The sequence below is a fragment of the Triticum dicoccoides genome, chromosome 6B (genome assembly GCF_002162155.2).
Source record: "Triticum dicoccoides isolate Atlit2015 ecotype Zavitan chromosome 6B, WEW_v2.0, whole genome shotgun sequence".
In the NCBI taxonomy this organism is placed as follows: Eukaryota; Viridiplantae; Streptophyta; class Magnoliopsida; order Poales; family Poaceae; genus Triticum; species Triticum dicoccoides.
The window spans coordinates 442202093-442223745 of NC_041391.1; positions in this window are offsets into that span (position 1 = coordinate 442202093).

Sequence of the window (21653 nt, forward strand, 5' to 3'; positions counted from 1 at the left end):
CCGAACCCGTAGGGTCTACACACTTAAGGTTCAGTTACGCTAGGGTTATAGGGATATGTATATGCAGTAACCCGGATGTTGTTCGGAGTCCCGGATGAGATCCCGGACGTCACGAGGAGTTCTGGAATGGTCCGGAGGTAAAGATTTATATATGGGAAGTCCTGTTTCGGGCATCGGGACAAGTTTCGGGGTTATCGGTATTGTACCGGGACCACCGGAAGGGTCCCGGGGGTCCACCGGGTGGGTCCACCTGTCCCGGGGGGCCACATGGGCTGTAGGGGGTGCGCCTTGGCCTAATGGGCCAAGGGCACCAGCCCCACATAGGCCCATGCGCCTAGGGTTTAAGGGGGCAAGAGTCCTAGGAGGGTAAGGCACCTCCTAGGTGCCTTGGGGGGAGGGAAAACCCCCCTTGGCCGCCGCACCCCCTAGGAGATTGGATCTCCTAGGGCCGGCCACCCCCCCTTGGCACCCCTATATATAGTGGGGGAGAGGAGGGACTTCATACCTGAACGCCCTGGCCTTTGGTTGCCTCCTTCTCCCTCCCCAACACCTCCTACACCTCCATAGTGCTTAGCGAAGCTCTGCCGGAGTACTGCAGCTCCATCAACACCACGCCGTCGTGCTGCTGCTGGTGCCATCTCCCTCAACCTCTCCTCCCTTCCTTGCTGGATCAAGAAGGAGGAGACGTGGCTGTTCCGTACGTGTGTTGAACGCGGAGGTGCCGTCCGTTCGGCGCTGGTCATCGGTGATTTGGATCACGTCGAGTACGACTACATCATCACCTTGCAAGCTTCCGCACGCGATCTACAAGTGGTATGTAGATGCAAACTCTCTCCCTAGACTCGTTGCTTAGATGAACTCATAGATGGATCTTGGTGAAACCGTAGGAAAAATTTTAATTTTCTGCAACGTTCCCCAACATTATTTGCTTATCCCATGGGGAGTAATGACTTCACATCTAAAAAGTAGAGGTTGTAAATTTATTGAAGGTTAGCAAGCATCGTATTGGTCATTTGAACAATTCATGAAAGAATATTTAAGGAAGAGAGATTTCACATATAAATATACTATCCTCGACATCTTTTATAATTGGGAGCACTCATTAAGTATGACATGCTAAAGAGTTGATGTTGGACAAGGAAGACAATGTAATGGGTTATGTTTTCGCACATCTCACTTAAAGTATATTGTCATGGATCATTCAAACATGTTGAGCTTGCCTTTCCCCCTCATGCTAGCCAAAATTCCTTGCACCAAGTAGAGATACTACTTGTGCTTCCAAACATCCTTAAACCCAGTTTTGCCATGAGAGTCCACCATACCTACCTATGGATTGAGTAAGATCCTTCAAGTAAGTTGTCATCGGTGCAAGCAATAAAAATTGCTCTCTAAATATGTATGATCTTTTGGTGTGAAGAAAATAGCTTTATACGATCTTGTTATGGAAGCAATAAAAGCGACGGACTGCATAATAAAGGTCCATATGCAAGTGGCAATATAAAGTGACGTTCATTCGCATTAAGATTTTGTGCATCCAACCCTAAAAGCGCATGACAACCTCTGCTTCCCTCTGCGAAGGGCCTATCTTTTACTTTATGTCTTCTACTTTATGCAAGAGTCAAGGTGATCTTCACCTTTCCCTTTTTCATTTTATCCTTTGGCAAGCACCTCATGTTGGGAAGATCCTGATATATATATCCAATTGGATGTAAGTTAGCATGAAATATTATTGTTGACATCACCCAAAGGTGAATACATTGGGAGGCAACACTATAAGCCCCTATCTTTCTCAGTGTCCGACTAAAACTCCATAACCATTAGTATTGCGTGAGTGTTAACAATTGTAGAAGACTATATGATAGTTGAGTATGTGGAGTTTGCTATTCCTGAAAATAAGATGAATTGTAATTGTTTGATGACTAAGAATGAAGTTTGCTAGTTTACAAGAAAGTTTATGGTCTATGCTTTGACATGTCAATTGCTTGTTACTTTATCGTGAGAAGTTTTATGAGATGAACTACTGTTATGACATATTATCATGCTAGAAAAGGTGATTAAAATTATCATTGATCAAACTTGTGCACCTTCTAGCATTCACACTTCATAAATTCTTTCTTTTATCATTTACCTACTCGAGGACGAGCGGGAATTAAGCTTGGGGATGCTGATACGTATCCAACGTATCTATAATTTATGAAGCATTCATGCTATTTTATTATCTGTTTTGAATGATTACGGGCTTTATTATACACTTTCATATTACTTTTGGGACTAACCTATTAACCGGAGGCCCAGCCCATATTGCTGTTTTATTGCCTGTTTCAGTATTTCGAAGAAAAGGAATATCAAACGGAGTCCAAACGGAATGAAACCTTCGGGAGCATGATTTTTAGGAGAATATGATCCGGGAGACTTGGAGTGCAAGCCAGGGATCATCGAGGAGGCCACGAGACAGGGGGGCGCGCCCACCCCTGGGCGCGGCTTACCCTCTCGTGGGCCCCTCGAGGCTCCCCTGACCGACTTATTTCGCCTATATAAGCCTATGTACCCTAAAAACATCGAATATCAAGATAGATCAGAGGTTCCGCCGCCGCAAGCCTCTGTAGCCACCAAAAACCTCTCGAGAGCCCGTTCCGGCACCCTGCCGGAGGGGGAACCCATCAACGGTGGCCATCTTCATCATGCCGGCGCTATCCATGACGAGGAGGGAGTAGTTCACCCTCGGGGCTGAGGGTATGTACCAGTAGCTATGTGTTTGATCTCTCTCTCTCGTGTTCTTGACTTCACACGATCTTGATGTATCACGAGCTTTGCTATTATAGTTGGATCTTATGATGTTTCTCCCCCTCTACTCTCTTGTGATGAATTGAGTTTCCCCTTTGAAGTTATCTTATCGGATTGAGTCTTTACTTTGAGAACACTTGATGTATGTCTTGCCGTGTTTATCTGTGGTGACAATGGGATATCACGTGCCACTTGATGTATGTTTTGGTGACCAACTTGCGGGTTCCGCCCATGAACCTATGCATAGGGGTTGGCACACGTTTTCTTGACTCTCCAGTAGAAACTTTGGGGCACTCTTTGAAGTACTTTGTGTTGGTTGGATGAATTTGAGATTGTGTGACGCATATCATATAATCATGCCCACGGATACTTGAGGTGACAATGGAGTATCTAGGTGACATTAGGGTTTTGGTTGATTTGTGTCTTAAGGTGTTATTCTAGTATGAACTCTAGGATGGATCGAGCGGAAAGAATAGCTCTATGTTATTTTACTACGAACTCTTGAATAGATCGATCAAAAAGAATAACTTTGAGGTGGTTTCATACCCTACCATAATCTCTTCGTTTGTCTCCGCTATTAGTGGCTTTGGAGTGACTCTTTGTTGCATGTTGAGGGATTGTTATATGATCTATCTATGTTATTATTGCTGAGAGAACTTGCACTAGTGAAAGTATGAACCCTAGGCCTTGTTTCCTAGCATTGCAATACCGTTTACGCTCACTTTTACCACTTGTTACCTTGCTGTTGTTATATTTTCATATTACAAAAACCTATATCTACCATCCATATTGCACTTGTATCACCATCTCTTCGCCGAACTAGTGCACCTACACAATTTACCATTGTATTAGGTGTGTTGGGGACACAAGAGACTCTTTGTTATTTGGTTGCAAGGTTGTTTGAGAGAGACCATCTTCATCCTACGCCTCCCATGGATTGATAAACCTTAGGTAATCCACTTGAGGGAAATTTGCTACTGTCCTACAAACATGTGCACTTGCAGGACCAACAATGTCTACAAGAAGGTTGTGTAGTAGACATCAGCGTGCCGGACAAATATCCGGTCCCGGCGATGCGCCATATTTTGGCGCCGCCCACTTGAAATATTGATCCCTCTTGATTATGAGGGACGAGGCAGAATAGCTTCTTCCATAACTCAAAATGGGCCTTGCAACCCAGGAATAGCTCGCAACGAGCAACGTAACCCGCAATATGCAGGATGGAGGTAGGAGTGAAGTTGTGTAGTTGGAGGCCATAATACTCTAGTAGACCTCGGAGGAATGGATGGATTGGAAACTGACACCTCTCAACAAGTAGGGAACAAAGCATACTCGTTCCCCCTTGGATGGGTTAGGGAAATTCTCCGCCTGCTCCCCACCATCGAAGGAAACCAATTCGGCTCGAACAGGGACTAGATCTGTGGGGGAAGAAATCTTTGTGTCTGCAACTTCACCAGTTGGTTATGGGATACAGAGCACTTTTCCCAATCATCCTTTTTGGGGCCGTGGGGGCGGGAGGAAGAGCTGGGAGCGCTAGCCATGTTGGGGAGGTTTCTGCGGGCAAGCTCCGAGGATTCTTCGTTTGGGGGAGATGGTGTGGATTTGATCTGAAGATCCTCATCTCTTTATATAGACAATTTTCTCTCATGGTTAGGGTGGTATGTGCAAAAATGCTCCAACCTATCGTATTCGCCCGACACCTGGAAGGTAAAATCATGAAGGTACAGGAGCCGATGAGCGCGACATTAAATGAAAAGCCGGATACAACTATTTAAGTCAGGTACTTTGAAGTAATTGGAGGAGGAACCCGCCTTGCAATGTGCTACGCCTTGAGCTTGCGTTGTTTTCCTTGAAGAGGAAAGGGTGATGCAGCAATAGTAGCGTAAGTATTTCCCTCAGTTTTTGAGAACCAAGGTATCAATCCAGTAGGAGGCTCCTCAAAAGTCCCACGCACCTACACAAACAAACAAAGAACTCGCAACCAACGCAATAAAGGGGTTGTCAATCCCTTCACGGCCACTTGCGAAAGTGAGATCTAATAGAGATAGTATGATAAGATAAATATATTTTTGGCATTTTATAATATAGATGCAAAAAGTAAAGATGCAAATAAAAGTAGATTGGAAGCAAATATGATAAGATATAGACCCGGGGGCCATAGGTTTCACTAGAGGCTTCTCTCAAGATAGCATAAGTATTACGGTGGGTGAACAAATTACTGTCGAGCAATTGATAGAAAAGCGAATAATTATTAGATTATCTTGGCATGATCATGTATATAGGCATCACGTCCGCAACAAGTAGACCGACTCCTGACTGCATCTACTACTATTACTCCACACATCGACCGACTCCTGCCTGCATCTAGAGTATTAAGTTCATAAGAACAGAGTAACGCATTAACCAAGATGACATGATGTAGAGGGATAAACTCATGCAATATGATATAAACCCCATCTTTTTATCCTCAATGGCAACAATGCAATACATGCCTTGCAACCCTTTCTGTCACTAGGTAAGGACAACGCAAGATTGAACCCAAAGCTAAGCACTTCTCCCATGCCAAGAAAGATCAATCTAGTAGGCCAAACCAAACTGATAATTCGAAGAGACTTGCAAAGATAACTCAATCATACATAAAAGAATTCAGAGGAGATTCAAATATTTCTCATAGATAAACTTGATCATAAACCCACAATTCATCGGATCTCGACAAACACACCGCAAAAAGAGTTTACATCGAATAGATCTCCACAAGAGAGGGGGAGAACATTGTATTGAGATCCAAAAAGAGAGAAGAAGCCATCTAGCTAATAACTATGGACCTGAAGGTCTGTGGTAAACTACTCACAACTCATCGGAGGGGCTATGGTGTTGATGTACAAGCCCTCCATGGTCGATTCCCCCTCCGGCAGAGCGCCGGCGAAAGCTCTAAGATGGGATCTCGCGGATACAGAAGGTTACGGCTGTGGAAATTGTGTTTCGTTGGCTCCCTGGATGTTTTTGGTGTACGTAGGCTTATATAGGAGGAAGAAGTATGTCGGTGGCCGCCCGAGGGGCCCACGAGACAGGGGGCGCGTGCCCTACCCTCTCGTGGCCGCCTCGGCTGCTACTTGACTTGCACTCCAAGTCCTCTGCATCACGTTCGTTCCAAAAATCACGCTCCCGAAGGTTTCATTCCGTTTGGACTCCGCTTGATATTCCTTTCTTCGAAATACTGAAATAGGAAAAAAAACAGCAATACGGGCTGGGCCTCCGATTAGTAGGTTAGTCCCAAAAATGATATAAATGTGTAAAATAAAGCCCATAAACATCCAAAAAAGGGTGATAGAATAGCATGGAACAATCAAAAATTATAGATACATTGGATACGTATCACAATGCCGAAGAAAATCTGTGCGCCGGATACCTCATCATCGAAACCTAGTTCAGGGGCTACTGAGGGAGTCCTAGATTAAGGGGTCCTTAGACAGCTGGACTATTAACATGGTCCGGCCTGTTGGGCTGTGAAGGTACAAGATAGAAGACTTCTTCCCGTGTCTAGATGGGACTCTCCTTGGCGTGGATGGAAAGCTTGGTGATTCGGATATGTAGATTCCTTTTCTCTGTAACCGACTTTGTGTAACCCTAGCCCCCTCCGGTGTATATATAAACCGGAGGGTTTAGTCCGTAGAGGCAACAACAATCATAATCATAGGCTAGACTTCTAGGGTTTAGCCATTACGATCTCGTGGTAGATCAACTCTTGTAATACTCATATTCATCAAGATCAATCAAGCAGGAAGTAGGGTATTACCTCCATAGAGAGGGCCCAAACCTGGGTAAACATTGTGTCCCCCGCCTCCTATTACCATTAGACTTAGACACACAGTTCGGGACCCCCCTACCCGAGATCTGCCGGTTTTGACACCGACACTCATCGATGGATCCGACGAAGGGCACATGTGGGCGTCGGCCGGTGTTCAGTGCTCGGACGAGGGCCTCGTCGAAGCTCATTACAGGAGCTGTAGCAGTGTCCTTCCACATCCAACCTCCACCACATCATATCCAGGTGCTTGCTCACCTAGATGGCCGAGCTCGTCCATAGCAGACTGTCTAGACATGCCTCGCTGGGACGACATGGATAGAGGAAGGTAGAGGGGCGTGTGCTCGCCTGGAGCACGACCAGGCATGGAAAGCGACTGGAGGGAGCCCGTCGCCTGCCTACTTCACGGCAGAGGACGGGGAACGGCCGGGGAGAGCATGACCAGGCATGGGGGAGTAGCCGGAGGGAACACGAGGTCCTCCATGGTCTCACGACCGGTGGGGCACGGGGAGAGGCCGGTTGGAGAAGAAGGCAACCCATGTCAAACTTAATGGATCAGATAACGATGTTGACTGTTATTGCCATGTGGCTATGATGAATGGGCCCGAGTTGTCATAAATCAGGTTAAAACATAATCATTTGGGTACTACTATTTTTTTAAATAAAAAATCAACTTTGTGGTAGGTTAGAGTAAGGTTTAGAAAAGCGGTAGTTTTTCGAAACCCTAGCCCGAGGTAGTTTTATGCTATTTAGCGAGCACTACAACATGTACGAAGTGACATCAAGTAATTTCTTCATTGAAGAAGCGTAGATCAATCTGTCAAGGTCACGAGCCTGGATCAACTTCACAACAACTAGGGAGTCCATCTCAATAATAATTGGAGATTCACTTCGCTTGAGGTACAAAGACAAACCTTCCATGCAAGCGCATAGGTCCGCCTGAGAGCATCCCAACAAGAAAATAGTTATCTACATGAGGGAAAAATGATAGTGTCATGATTGTCCCGAAGAACTATCCTAGCACTTGTTGCACATTCAGGACATAAATATATGTGAGCATTTGGTTTCACCCATCCTTGGTCTGGAGGCATCCACATCAAATAGTTAACTAGCATAGCACACGGCTAGACTTGGTCAGCTGATCATATAGCATAATTATCTTGCCCTTGCATAGATCAACACCTAGGTCCAGCTCCAAACCTAACAAGGGATCCCAGAAGCTAACAAGAAAATTCCTTGAGGCTTCCATCCGATGAGGAGGCTTGTGATGCACAACCTCATTGCAGATATACCACCACCCCCACAAGGCCATGAGCACCATGCATCTTTCCATCTCAGGTAATGGATACAGCACATGAAATAGACATTCCTTTCCAATATTTCTACCTCAACCAACACCGGTAGTCTCCGGAATTCAGGCAATAATAAATTGGTTATTAATATATTTTCCTGTTCATGATAACCATTTATTATCCATGCTAGAATTGTATTGATTGGAAACTCAGATACATGTGTGGATACATAGACAACAACATGTCCCTAGTGAGCCTCTACCGGACTAGCTCGTTGATCAAAGATGGCTATGGTTTCCTAGCCATAGGCATGAGTTGTCATTTGATAACGGGGTCACATCATTAGGAGAATGATGTGATGAACAAGACCCAAACTATTGAAGGAAACATGCCCTAGAGGCAATAATAAAGTTGTTATTTATATTTCCTTAAATCATGATAAATATCTATTATTCATGCTAGAATTGTATTAACCAAAAACTTGATACATGTGTGGATACATAGACAAAACACAGTGTCCCTAGTAATCATTTACTAGACTAGCTCGTTAATCAAAGATGGTTAAGTTTTCTAATCATAGACATGTGTTGTCATTTGATGAACGGGATCACATCATTAGGAGAATGATGTGGTGAACAAGACCCATCTATTAGTTTATCATAATGATTGTTAAGTTTTATTGCTATTGCTTCTTCATGACTTATACATATTCCTTTGACTATGAGATTATGCAACTCCCGGATACCGGAGGAATACCTTGTGTGCTATCAAATGTCACAACATAACTGGGTGATTATAAAGATGCTCTACATGTATCTCTGAAGGTGTTTTGTTGGGTTGGCATAGATCGAGATTAGGATTTGTCACTCCGAGTATCGGAGAGGTATCTCTGGGCTCTTTGGTAATGCACATCATATAAGCCTTGCAAACAATGTGACTAATAAGTTAGTTGCGGGATGATGCATTACGGAATGAGTAAAGAGACTTGCCGGTAACGAGATTGAACTAGGTATGAAGATACCGACGATCGAATCTCGGGCAAGTAACATACCGATGGCAAAGGGAATAACATGTGCTGTCATTACGGTTCGACCGATAAAGATTTTCGTAGAATATGTGGGAGCCAATATGAGCATCCAGGTTCCGCTATTGGTTATTGACCAGAGAGGAGTCTCGGTCATGTCTACATAGTTCTCGAATCCGTAGGGTCCACACGCTTAACGTTCGATGACGATTTGTATTACATGAGTTATGTGATTTGGTGACCAAATGTAGTTCAGAGTCTCGGATGAGATCACGGGCATGACGAGGAGTCTCAAAATGGTCGAGAGGTAAAGATTGATATATTGGATGATAGTATTCGGACACCGGAAGTGTTCCAGAGTGTATCGGGTACATATCGGAGTACCGGGGTGGGGGGTTATCGGAACCCCTGATGGGAAGATATGGCCCATATGGGCCATAGGAGGGAGGCACACCAGCCCACAAAGGGGTGGCGCGCCCCTCACGGGGAGGGAGTTCGAATAGGACTAGGAGAGGGGGCGGCGCCCCCCTTTCCTTCTTCCCCTCTCTCTCCTTCCCCCTTTCCCCTCCAGTAAAAGGAAAGGGGGGGCCGAATTGGACTAGGAGCCCAAGTAGGATTCCACCTACTTCGGCGTGCCTAGGGCCGGCCTCCTCCCCCTCCCTCCTTTATATAAGTGGGGGGTGCCTAGAGAACACACAATTGTTCCAATCCATGTGCGGCGTCCCCCCTCCATAGTTTACGCCTCCGGTCATATTCACGAAGTGCTTAGGCGAAGCCCTGCGCGGATAACTTCACCATCACCGTCACCATGCCGTTGTGCTGACGAAACTCTCCCTCGACACTTTGCTGGATCAAGAGTTCAAGGTACGTCATCAAGCTGAACGTGTGCAGAACTCGGAGGTGTCGTACGTTTGGTGCTTGATAGGTCAGAACGTGAAGAAGTTCGACTACATCAACCGCATTAACAAACGCTACCGCTTTCGGTCTACGAGGGTGCATGGACACACTCTCCCCTCTCGTTGCTATGCATCTCCTAGATAGATCTTGCGTGAGCGTAGGAAATTTTTTGAAATTGGATGCTACATTCCCAACAACTATAAGCATAGCATATAATCATATCAAGTTTATTACTATCGTTTTCTGCATGTCAAGTATATGTTCCTATGACCATGAGATCATGCAACTCACTGACACTGAAGGGGTACCTTGTGTGTACCAAACGTCGCAACGTAACTGGATGACTATAAAGGTGCTCTACAGGTATCTCCGAGGGTGTCTGTTGAGTTTGCATGGATCAGACTGGGATTCATCACTCTGTATGACAGAGAGGTATCTCAGGGCCCACTCGGTAATATAGCATCACAATGAGCTTGCAAGCAATATGACTAATTGGTTAGCAACAGGATCTTGTATTACGGAACGGGTAAACAGACTTGCCGATAATGAGATTGAACTAGGTATGGTGATACCGACGGTCGAATCTCGGGAAAGTAACATACCGATAGACAAAGAGAACTGCATATGGGATTAGCTAAATCCTTGACATCGAGGTTCGACCGATAAAGATCTTCGTAGAATATGTAGGAACCAATATGGGCACCAGGTCCCGCTATTGGTTATTGATCGTAGATGTGTCTCGGTCATGTCTGCACAGTTCTCGAACCCACAGGGTCTACACACTTAACGTTTGGTGACGATATAAGTATAGTTGAGTCATTATGGTGGTTACCCGAAGGTTGTTCGGAGTCCCAGATGAGATCCCGAACATGACGAGTAAATTCGGAGTGGTCCGGAGGTGAAGATCAATATATAGGACGAAGGGTAACAGAGTCCGAAAGTGTTCCGGGGTACCGGGCTATGATCAGGAAGACTGAAAGGAGTTTGGGGGGGCGACAAGTGTTGGTGGGCTCATCGGCCAAGGAGAGTGGCAAACCAGCCCACTAAGGGGCTGTGCGCCCCCCTCACCCCATCCCATGTAACCAGGAGAGGTGGGGCACCCCCTCTAGGGTTCCCTCCACCTGGCTTGGGGGCAAGCCACCCTAGGGTTTCCCTAGGAGCGCCCCCATCCACTACAAAAAAATACACATCCGTGACATTTTGGCTCGAACGAAAAAATTTATGTCATGTTTACGACACTTCTATGACGATAATTGTGACAAAACCCGATATCATCATAGATTTGGTGGGCTCCTACTTCTATGAAAAAAAATTCATGACATAAAATGGGCTTTTCGTCCTGGGCAGGCCGGGGACGCACCTGCATGACATTCTTTGGGCCGTCCATGACGGAAAAAGTCATGGTAGAAGCGAGGGCGAGGAAAATTTCGGGGAGTTCCCGATTACCGTGGGTGGTCGGGGCCGAGCGATGCACGTTTCTCTCATATACGTACGTACACCATGTGTGTGAGGCGTTGGGCTCTAACTGAACCCGAGCGTGGCGTTCACTTACTAAACCCAAGCGATTGCACTAGTTACGTTACTGAACCCGAGCGATCGGTCCCTTGGCTGTTAACTAAACCCGAGTGATTCCTTCACTACTGCTGCTAACTGGACCCGATCAATCGATCGCCACTGCTGCTTACTGAAGTCGATCGAACCTGCTGCCTCTTAATGAACAGTGAATGTGGGGGTTGGTTCAACGAGTCGAGACGTACATGGTTAGGGTTGGATGAATAGTTCCTGGTGGGGGTTGGATGAATAGGACCCCGTGGTAGTAGGTCGTTGCCGATGGAAGAATAGGATCCCGAGAGGAGGCCAGCACAGCCGAGCTGCTTGGCGTGGATGAACAAGACCCGTGGAGGGCTAGTTGAACAGTAGTCAGTGGAAGGCTAGATGAATAGTAGCCCGTGGATGAACACTAGCTGGTGGAGGCAGGAGAAAGACGCGGTGGATGAATAGTGCAGGTGGAGGCTGAAGGAAGTCGACGATGGGTGAACAGTAGCCCATGGAGTCCCATTTTGCGGTACGGCACACCCCTCCCGATGAACAGGACCCCTGTTTCAACCATAGCGCTCAAACACAAGTCCGTTTCCTCTGCTTTGCGGTATGCCACACCCCTCTTGATGAACAAGATGTCGTTTTGACCATAGCCGGTCGAACAGAAGGTTGTTTCCTCTGTAATGTGGTACGCCAGACCCCGTTTCGGCTGTTCCGTCCAAGCCGGTTGGCTCCCGTTCAACAGGACGCATTCCGATCCAGTCTGTTGCCTCCCGATGAACAGGACGTTGTTTCTCCGTTTCGACCCAACCAGTTGGCTACCCGATGAACAGGACAACGTTGTTGCCGTCTGTTGCCTCTCCATGTACACGAGCGATCGCCGTACGTATGCGCGAGTAGGCGTTCGACACCCCTCCCGTATGTACGTACGTGGCCATATTTTTTGGCATGTGGTTGTACGTACGTGAACACAGTTTAGAAGGGACTGCCTAAACTGCTACGTCGGGGGCTCTACTACTACACGTGTCGCTGCTTGCTCGGCCACGGTTCATCGTTGCAGAGAAACCGATCGACTAGTATGTACATACACGTTCGCGACCAGAATGACAATGCTATGTACACTTCGACCAGGTGGGTCCCGGTTGTTAGGGAGGATAAGGAGGCACTTCCTTGTGTGCGAAGTTATTGATGGTGGGTTCGAGCTGTCAGGGGGAGGATTCATTTTTTTCACGCCTAATATGGAGGCACTTTCTTGCGTCCGAAGATATAGCTGGTGGGTCCCAGCTGTCAAGGGGGAAACCTTTTTTTGCAAAATACAACTAATCCAAAATACAGCGGCCCTTCCGGTGGTCCCCACTGGCAGGTGCAGGAATCATTATTTTGCGTGTAATAAGAAGGCACTTCCTTGCTGCGACCGTGGACCCAGCTGTCAGCCTCTCCACATACAGTCCTCTTCCGATGTAAGTCGTTCAATGACCATGTTGACCATGCCGTGGAGAGAGCACCAAGGTGGTGGACGATGGTGAGGCCTAGGAAGGGAATGACCCGGAGCCGGGGAAGACTCGGCAGTTGTTTCCCACGCGGAGGGGAGCACGAGGGTTTTACTGGTTGGGCCATAGTGTGAGGTTGTTGTCGCTGGAGAATAACTGGAGGTCTGGGTGAGTACATGGATGGCCAGGCCAATGATGGGAGTATGGTGGGGGGTGAGGCCTGTGCGGGAGAAGAGCCGGCCATGGGAGGCAGGAGCAGGCGACACGACCGGCGCTGGTTTGGGCGGCTGGAGCAAGAAGACCAGAGGTTGAAGAAGCACTACGGTCGTTGGATGGACATCGTACGGTCAATGGATCTAGAATCGTTCATATTGACTACATTGACAATGCCATCCGTCCGTGTCAACTTAGTAGGCCCACAAGTCAGCCTCCAACTATGGTGGGTCCCAGCTAGCAGTGGGAGTATTTCTTTTTTGTGCGTAATAAGGAGGCACTTCCTTGTGTGTCAAGATATAGCTGGTAGGTCCGAGCTGTCACCGGGAGAATGTTTTTTGCGAAATACAGAGGCCCTTCCAGTGGGTCCCTGCTGTCAGGTGGAGGAATCATTATTTTGCGCATACTCCCTCCGATTCTCTTTAGTCTACGTACAACTCACATCACGCATACCATGGAGTGCTACTCGAAATTGATTTCGGACAGAATTACCCCTCCGCGGATGAATTGCCACGACCTGAAAAGCTGTGAAGCGGTAAACACGCAAGGCAGTTAATTGGCCCGTCCGCCTCGTTTCCCCTACGTATTTCTCTGCATGGCTGTTATTGGCCCATCCTCCTTTGCATGCGCTGCATGCATGGCCAAAATTAATGCACAAGAGGGAGGCGGCCTTGCATGCAGTGATGAAAAGTAGCGATAGACTTGGAAGAAATCGCTACAAATCTGGATCGCAGAGCATTGAGGAAAAAAATGAGAAAAACTTATGCGCAGACTAAATGCGATTGGAGGGAATAATAAGGAGGCACTTCCTTGCATACGGCCTTGGACCCAGCTGTCAGCCTCTCCATGTATGCACTACAAAAAAATACACTTCCATGATGATACGTGTTTGTCACAGTAGGTTGCATTTTCTGTCATGCATGTACATCCATGACGATTTTATGACAGAATCAAGATAGTCATACCTGTGCTGTCGTAGAAGTGTTCCATGACATTACCAAAATTATCATCACGGAAGTGTCCACTTCCATGATGATAAATCGCGCATCACAGAAGTGCTTTCATCAAGGGTGACCGACACGTGGCATCCACTGTAACGGGACGCCGTTAAGCTATCGGGTCCGGTTTTGGATCCGATAACCCGTTAACAGCCCGGACCAATGGGACATTTCCACGTGTAAAATTCTGATTGGACAGAGAAAACACGTGTCAGCTCGTTAGTGGGCCAGATGTCGACCGTCCATTGGAGGAGACATGCCTATGATATGTCGACACGTGGCAGGGCCCAACAAAGGCCCATATAGGTTAAAAAGGCCGGCCCAGTTAAAGGCCCGTAGTACTTACTCAGGTACTAGTGGGCCAGCCCAATAACAGCCTGTTTAATAAAGGCCCATTTACGTCCCGAAGCCAGATCTGGCCCGTTAATTATTCGCCAAATATTTGGGCCCAATTACAGCCCAGTGACTTTCGGCCTGTTAGAGGCCCGATGTAGACATGGGCCCATTTCAGCCTGTTGTGTCTTTCGGCCTGGGAATGGCCCGTGCTGCCTGTGGGCCATATATGGTCCGACGCGACATCCGGCCCACTAATGGCCCGTGATAAAGGTGGCAACAGTTCATCCCAATGTGACTTTGGGCCTGTTAAAGGCCTGTTGTATAATTCAGCCCGTTGATGCATGTACTAACCTTTCGGCCTCTTAAAGGCCATGATATCAGTGGGCCAACTAAGGCCCGAGATATGTTTCGGCCTTGTAACGGCTCATCATATAACTGGGCCAAAAAAGGCCTAGTCTACATTTCAGCCTGATGAAGCCCCATCGACGACTAGTGAAAATTGAGGCCCAACATGCATTTCGGCCTACTAAAGGCCCATGGTTTCTTCTGGGCCGTAACAGGCCAGTAGAATATTCAGCCTATTAATGGCCCAATGCTACCTGGGTCAAACTAAGCGCTGGGTCCACAAAAGGCCCAACTAAAATTTGGGCCGAATATAGGCCGGAGTAAGTTGTGGGCCTGGCGCAAAGTGTGAAGGCCCCAATCATTCGGGCCCAAGAAAGATGCAGGCCAGCCCAATTGTGGCCCGCTAAAAACCAGACTAGTTAGAGGCGAATGTTTCGGCCCAGTCGACTACATCAGATTTTTTTTAGATAGCGAATGATGGCAGTAACTAGTAGGAATTAAGAACAAACCTACTCTATACAGTAAAGAAATTACGGCATAGTAACTCAGAATATACCTACACTATACAATAAAGGATTTATGGTATATTACATCCACTGGGCATCGAAGTTCGCCACCACTGATCATAAAGCGCAACGAAGAAGCAGATTACAAAACTGGGCACCATTGCAGCGTAACAAAATAATACTGAACCGAGACCACTTCCAAGACAATTCAAGAAAGGTTAGCAACCAAGCAGTTTATGTCTTATCAAAATAACATAGCCAAAGAAAGCTTATCCCTACAAAATCATATAGTTTGGCCATGCTTTATTTTCATCACACAAAATGCTTCCAGCATACACAACCCCGGTTTCATCCAAGCAATTGGTTCATACTTTTTAACGCGCTTCAGCCTTTTCAACCCTCATGCAACACATGAGCGTAAGCCATGGACATAGCACTAAGGGTGGAGTAGAGTATGATGACAGGGATTATGTGAGGAAACAAAAAAAGGAGAAAGTCTCACATTGACGCGGCTAATCAATGGGCTATGGAGATACCCATCAATTGATGTCAATACGAGGAGTAGGGTTTGCCATGCAACGGATGCACTAGAGCTATAAATGTATGAAAGCTCATCAAAAAGAAACTAAGTGGGTGTGCATCCAACTTGCCTGCTCACGAAGACCTAGGGCATTTTGAGGAAGCCCATCATTGGAATATACAATCCAAGTTCTATAATGAAAAATTCCCACTAGTATATAAAAGTGACAAAATAAGAAACTCTCTATCATGAAGATCATGGTGCTTATTTTGAAGCACAAGTGTGGAAAAAGGATAGAAACATTGTCCCTTCTCTCTTTTTCTCTCATTTTTTTATTTGGGCTTCTTTGGCCTCTCTTTTTCTTTTTTATTTTCTCTTTTTTATTTCTTTTTTTATTTCGTCCGGAGTCTCATCCCGACTTGTGGGGGGAATCATAGTCTCCATCATCCTTTCCTCACATGGGACAATGCTCTAATAATGGAAATCATCACACTTCTAGTTATTTACAACTCAAGAATTACAACTCAATACTTAGGACAAAATATGACTCTGTGAATGTCTCTGGCGGTGTACCGGGATATGCAATGAATCAAGAGCGACATGTATGAAAGAAATATAAAGGTGGCTTTGCCACAAATACGATGTCAGCTACATGATCATGCAAAGCAATATGACAATGATGGAGCGTGTCATAATAAACGGAACGGTGGAAATTTGCATGGCAATATATCTCGGAATGGCTATGGAAATGCCATAATAGGTAGGTATGGTGGCTGTTTTGAGGAAGATATATGGAAGTTTATGTGTGATAGAGCGTATTGTATAACAGGGTTTGGATGCCCTGGCGAAGTTTGCACCAACTCTTAAGGTGAGAAAGGGCAATGCACGGTACCGTAGAGGCTAGCAAATTGCGGAAGGGTAAGAGTGTGTATAATCCATGGACTCACATTAGCCATAAAGAACTCATATACTTATTGCAAAAGTTTATTAGCCCTCGAAGCAAAGTACTACTGCGCATTCTCCTAGGGGAAGGGTTGGTAGGAGTTAACCATCGCGCGATCCCGACCTCCACTTATAAGGAAGGCAATAAAAGAACACCCCATGCTTCAAATTTGTCACACAACGTTCATCATACGTGCATGCTACGGGACTTGCAAACTTTAACACAAGTATTTCTCAATTTCATAATTACCCAACTAGCATGACTCTAACATTACCACCTTTATATCTCAAAACAATTATCAAGTATCAAATTTATCATAGTGTTTAATGCACTCCATATGAAAGTTTTTATTTTACCCAACTTGGATGCCCATCATATTAGGACTAATTTTATAACCAAAGAAAGTTACCATGTTGTTCTAAAAGACTATTAAAATAATATAAGTGAAGCATGAGAGATCAATAATTTCTACAAAATAAAACCACCACCGTGCTCTAAAAAGGTATAAGTGAAGCACTAGAGCAAAATTGTCTAGCTCAAAAGATATAAGTGAAGCACATAGAGTATTCTAATAAATTCTGATTCATGTGTGTCTCTCCAAAAGGTGTGTACAGCAAGGATGATTGTGATAAACTAAAAATCAAAGACTCAAATCATACAAGACGCTCCAAGCAAAACACATATCATGTGGTGAATAAAAATATAGCCTCAAGTAAAGTTACCGATAGACGAAGACAAAAGAGGGGATGCCTTCCGGGGCATCCCCAAGCTTAGGCTTTTGGTTGTCCTTGAATTTTACCTTGGGGTGCCTTGGGCATCCCCAAGCTTAGGCTCTTGCCACTCCTTATTCCAAAATCCATCAAATCTTTACCCAAAACTAGAAAACTTCACAACACAAAACTCAACAGAAAATCTCATGAGCTCCGTTAGTGCAAGAAAACAAACCACCACTTTAAGGTACTGTAGTAAACTCATTCTTTATTTATATTTGTGTTAAACCTACTGTATTCCAACTTCTCTATGGTTCATACCCCCCGATACTAGTCATAGATTCATCAAAATAAGCAAACAACACACGAGAAACAGAATCTGTCAAAATCAGAACAGTCTGTAGCAATCTATAACTATCGAATACTTATGGAACCCCAAAAGTTCTACAAAATTAGGAAGTCCTAGGTAATTTTTTTATTAATCTTCTACAAAAAGAATCATCTGAAAATCGCGTTTATGTGATTTATGAAAACTAATCTCGTGCGTGCAAAAGTTTCTATTTTTCAGCAAGATCAAATTAACTATCACCGTAGGTTATCCTAAAGGTTTTACTTGGCACAAACACTAATTAAAACACAAAACCACATCTAACCAGAGGCTAGATGAATTATTTATTAATAAACAGGAACAAAAAGTAAGAACAGGAATAAAATTGGGTTGCCTCCCAACAAGCGCTATCGTTTAACGCCCCTAGCTAGGCATAAAAACAAGAATAGATCTAGGTATTACCATCTTCGGCATTCAATTCATAAGTGGCTCTCATAATAGATTTATAAGGTAATTTAATTTTCTTCCTAGGAAAGTGCTACATGCCTTTCCTTAATGGAAATTGGAATCTAATATTTTCTTCTTTCATATCAATAATTGCACCAATCGTTCTAAGGAAAGCCTAACAAGAATAATAGGACATGAAGGATTACAATCTATATCAACGACAATGAAACCTACGGGCACATAATTCCTATTTACAACAATAAGAACATCATTAATCCTTCTCATAGGTTTCTTAATGGTGGAATCCACATGATGCAAATTTAAAGAACAATCATCAAATTCATGGAAACCTAGCATATCACACAAAGTTTTAGGAATCGTGGAAACACTAGCACCCAAATCACACAAAGCATAGCATTCATGATTTTTAATCTTAATTTTAATAGTAGGTTACCACTCGTCATAAAGTCTTCTAAGGATAGAAACTTCTAATTCAAGTTTTTCTTCATAAGATTGCATTAAAGCATCAACGATATGTTTGGTAAAAGCTTTATTTTGACTATAAGCATGAGGAGAATTTAGCACGGATTGCAACAAGGAAATGCAATCTATCAAAGAGCAATTATCATAATTAAATTCCTTGAAATCCAAAATAGTGGGTTCCTTGCTATGTAAAGTTTCGACCTCTTCAATCCCACTTTTACCAATTTTTGCATCAAGATCTGAAAACTATGAATCATTGGGGCGCCTTTTATCTAAATTTGACTCATCTCAAATCCCATCTTTATCAAGATTCATATTGGAAAACAAATATTTAATAGGAGACACATCAATCACTTTCAGATCTTCATCCCTATTATCATGAAAACTAGAAGAACACGCTTTCACAAAGCAATCCTTTTTAGCATGCATCCTAGCGGTTCTTTCTTTGCACTCATCAATGGAAATTCTCATGGCTTTGAGAGACTCATTGATATCATGCTTAGGTGGAATAGATCTATGTTTTAAAGAATCAACTTCAAGAGAAATTCTATCCACGTTCCTAGCCAACTCATCAATCTTAGGCATTTTTTCTTCAAGTAAAGCATTGAAATTCTTTTGTGAAATCATAAATTCATTAACACTAGTCTCAAAATCAGAGGGCATCTTATTGAAATTTCCATAAGAATTGTTGTAGGAATTACAATAATTATTAAAGGAATTACTAGGGAACGCCCTGGAATTAAAGTTTCCTCTATACGCGTTGTTACCAAAATTGTTCCTACCAACAAAATTCACATCCATAGATTCATTATTATTCTCAATCAAAGTGGATAAGGGCATATCATTAGGATCAGAAGAAACACTCTTATTAGCAAACAATTTCATAAGTTTGTCCATCTTTCCACTCAAAACATTAATCTCTTCAATTGCATGAACCTTTTTACTAGTAGATCTTTCGGTGTGCCATTGAGAATAAGTAACCATAATATTATCTAGGATTTTAGTAGCTTCTCCTAAAGTGATTTCCAGAAAAGTGACTCCCGCGGCCGAATCTAAAAGATTTCTAGAAGCAAAATTCAATCCGGCATAATTTTTTTGTATAATCATCCATAAATTCAAACCATGTGTAGGGCAATTACGTACCATTAGTTTCATCCTCTCCCAAGCTTGTGCAACATGCTCGTGATCAAGTTGCTTAAAATTCATAATATCGTTTCTAAGAAAGATGATCTTAGCGGGAGGAAAATACTTAGAGATAAAAGCATCTTTGCACTTATTCCATGAATCAATACTATTTTTAGGCAAAGAAGAGAACCAAGTTTTAGCATGATCTCTAAGCGAAAATGGAAATAACTTCAATTTAACAATATCATTATCCACATCTCTCTTCTTTTGCATATTGCACAAGTCAACAAAGTTGTTTAGATGTGTAGCGACATCTTCACTAAGAAGGCCAGAGAATTGATCTTTCATGACAAGATTCAATAAAGCAGCATTAATTTCGCAAGATTCAGCATCGGTAATAGGAGCAATCAGAGTGCTAAGAAAATCATTGTTGTTGGTATTGGAAAAATCACACAATTTAGTATTGTCTTGAGCCATAGCGACAAACAATCCAACACACAAGCACACAAGAAGCAAGCAAAAAGAGGCGAACAGAAAAAGGGAGGATAAAACGGCAAGTGTGAAGTGGGGAGAGGAAAACGAGAGGCAAATGGCAAATAATGCAATGCGAGGGATAAGAGTTTATGATCGGTGCTTAGTATGTCTTGACTTGTGCGTAGATCTTTCCGGCAACGATGCCAGAAATTGGCGAGTTGTCGAGAGATCAAATCTTGACTTGAATTGGCGTAAGCCTCCCCGGCAACAGTGCTAGAAATCCTTCTTGCTACCTCTTGAGCATGCGTTGGTTTTTCCTTGAAGAGGAAAGGGTGATGCAGCAAAGTAGCGTAAGTATTTCCCTCAGTTTTTGAGAACCAAGGTATCAATCCAGTAGGAGGTTACACGCAAGTCGCCTTGTACCTGCACAAACAAATAAGAACCTTACAACCAACGCGATAAAGGGGTTGTCAATCCCTTCATGGCCACTTGCAGAAGTGAGATCTGGTAGAGATAATAAGATAAATATTTTTGGTATTTTTGTTGTATAGATTGAAAAGTAAAGATTGCAAAATAGTAAACGAGATGTAATGTAAATAAAAGAGATATAATGTGATGGAAAAGAGACCCGGCGGCCATAGGTTTCACTAGTGGCTTCTCTCAAGATAGCATATCTTACAGTGGGTGAACAAATTATTGTCGAGCAATTGATAGAAAGCGCATAGTTATGAGAATATCTAGGCATGATCATGTATATAGGCATCACATCCATGACAAGTAGATCGAAACGATTCTGCATCTACTACTATTACTCCACACATCGACCGCTATCTAGCATGTTTCTAGAGTATTAAGTTCATAAGAACAGAGTAACGCATTAAGCAAGATGACATGATGTAGAGGGATAAACTCAAGCAATATGATATAAACCCCATCTTTTTATCCTCGATGGCAACAATACAATACATGCCTTGCTGCCCCTGCTGTCACTGGGAAAGGACACCGCAAGATTGAACCCAAAGCTAAGCACTTCTCCCATTGCAAGAAAGATCAATCTAGTAGGCCAAACCAAACTGATAATTCGAAGAGACTTGCAAAGATATCAAATCATACATATAAGAATTCAGAGAAGAATCAAATATTGTTCATAGATAATCTTGATCATAAACCCACAATTCATCGGATTTCGACAAACACACCGCAAAAAGTATTACATCGAATAGATCTCCAAGAAGATCGAGGAGAACTTTGTATTGAGAATCAAAGAGAGAGAAGAAGCCATCTAGCTAATAACTATGGACCCGAAGGTCTGTGGTAAACTACTCACACATCATCGGAGAGGCTATGGTGTTTTTGTAGAAGCCGTCCATGATCGATTCCCTCTCCGGCGGAGC